This window comes from Arachis duranensis, chromosome 9 (genome assembly GCF_000817695.3).
Source record: "Arachis duranensis cultivar V14167 chromosome 9, aradu.V14167.gnm2.J7QH, whole genome shotgun sequence".
Taxonomy (NCBI): Eukaryota; Viridiplantae; Streptophyta; class Magnoliopsida; order Fabales; family Fabaceae; genus Arachis; species Arachis duranensis.
This window is the reverse complement of record NC_029780.3, coordinates 6,676,362-6,678,889: the sequence shown is the minus strand read 5'-3', so window position 1 is coordinate 6,678,889 and position 2,528 is coordinate 6,676,362.

Here is a 2,528-nt window from a genome sequence, read left to right as displayed (position 1 = left end):
ATTAATACTCGAGGTACAGCAGAGCTCCACACCTTAATCTATGGTGTGTAGAAACTCCACCGTTGAAAATACATAAGAACAAGGTCTAGGCATGGCCGAATGGCCAGCCTCCCAATGATCAAAAGATCTAAAGATAAAAAAGATTCCAAAGATCAGAAGATGAAAATACAATAGTAAAAGGTCCTATATATAGAGAACTAGTAGCCTAGGGTGTACAGAGATGAGTAAATGACATAAAAATCCACTTCCGGGCCCACTTGGTGTGTGCTTGGGCTGAGCATTGAAGCATTTTCGTGTAGAGATTCTTCTTGGAGTTAAACGCCAGCTTTTGTGCCAGTTTGGGCGTTTAACTCCCACTTTGGTGCCAGTTCCGACGTTTAACGCTGGGAATTCTGAGGGTGACTTTGAACGCCAGTTTGGGCCATCAAATCTTGGGAAAAGTATAGACTATCATATATTGCTGAAAAGCCCAGAACGTCTACTTTCCAACGCCGTTGAGAGCGCGCCAATTGGGCTTCTGTAGCTCCAGAAAATCCACTTTGAGTGCAGGGAGGTCAGAATCCAACAGCATCTGCAGTCCTTTTTAGTCTCTGAATCAGATTTTCGCTCAAGTCCCTCAATTTCAGCCAGAAAATACCTGAAATCACAGAAAAACACACAAACTCATAGTAAAGTCCAGAAAAGTGAATTTTAACTAAAAACTAATAAAAATATACTAAAAACTAACTCGATCATGCTAAAAACATACTAAAAACAATGCCAAAAAGTGTACAAATTATCCGCTCATCATGGGGTCGAGACTATTGCGCCGAGTTGATTGAGTGTTTTCCGTCCTATGAGAGCGTTGTAAGCTGAACTTACATCAACTACGATGTAGTCTATTTTGAAGGTCCTGGATTGGTCCCCTTTTCTGAAGGTTGTATGTAGTGGTAGGTATCTGAGTGGTCGAACCGGGGTATCTCCTATCCCAAACAGGCTGTTTGGATATGCTTTAAGTTCTTTTTCTTCCAAGCCAAGTTTATCAAAGGCTATTTTGAATAAGATGTCGGCAGAACTATCTTGGTCTATTAATGTGCGGTGTAGGTTGGCGTTTGCCAATATAATGGTGATAACCATAGGATCATCGTGTTCTGTGATGATGTCGGATGCGTCCTCTTTAGTGAATGTTATTGCCGGAATGTTGAGTGCTTTCTCCTCTTCTTCGACATGATATACTTCTTTGAGATATCTTTTGCGAGAGGATTTGGAGATCCCTCCTGCTGTGAATCCACCGTGTATCATGTGAACATGTCTTTTTGGTGTCCGAGGTGATTGTTCTGTTCGTTCGGTATCTTCATCCCTTCGTCTCTTTCTTTGATCATCTCGGGTGGCCAGGAATCAATCTAATTTTCCTTCTCTTACCAATTTTTCTATGATATTTTTTAAATCGAAGCATTCGTTTGTGGAGTGTCCTCAGACTTGATGGTATTCACAATATTTCTTTCGGTTTTCTCCTCCCCTTTTGCCTTTGAGCGGCCGTGCTGGGGGATTTTTTCCGTATGGCAGACTTCTTTGTATATTTCGACCAGGGATGCTCTGAGAGGGGTGTAGTTATGGTATTTTTTGATTTTCTTCCCTTGTCAATCTTCTTTTCTTTTGGGTTCCTTGTCTTTGTCTCAGTAGGAGGCCCTCGATTTTGAGGTTTCTCCTAACCGAGCGTTTTCCTCCATGCTGATATACTTTTCTGCCCGCTCCTGCACTTCGTCTAAGGAGGTCGGGTACTTTTTTTATATGGATTGGCTGAAAGGTCCCTCTCGTAAACCATTGATGAGTCTCATGATGGCGGCCTCCGTTGGTAAGCTTTGTATGTCCATGCATGTTTTGTTGAATATCTCCATGTAGTTGCGGAGGCTCTCCCGATCTCCTTGTTTGATCCCTAGTAAACTGGGGGCGTGCTTGGCTTTATCTTTCTGAATGGAGAATCTGGCTAGGAATTTTTTGGCTAACTCATCAAAGCTTGAGATGGACTTCGGGGGTAGGTTGTCGAACCATCGGATCGTTGTCTTTGTGAGAGTTATTGCAAAAGCCTTACAGCGAACAGCATCTGGGGCGTCGGTGAGGTATATTCTACTTCTGAAGTTGCTGAGATGGTGGTTGGGATCCATGGTGCCATCATACAGGGTCATATCCGGGAGTTTGAAATCTTTTGGAATTTTGGTTTTCATGATTTCCCTGGTGAACGGGTCTTGCTCTTTGCGTGAATTTTCCTCGAGATTAGCCCGCGGGCCTTTTGATTTGAGATCGGCTTCCAATTGCTGTAGTTTTTCTTCCAACTCCCGACGTCGCCGCACTTCTCTTTGGAGATCTTTTCCAATTTCCCGTTGTTGTTGGGTTTCTTTTTCCAGTTGTTTTAGGCAATCCAGGAGCGCTTCTATTACCCCTGAATTTGGTGAGTCTTTGTCTTTGTTGGTTTCCGGAGTGTTTTGTAGCGTGACATCCGCGTTTTTGTGCGGTGTCCGATCCTCCAGACCTGAATCGTGGTCGTTGTC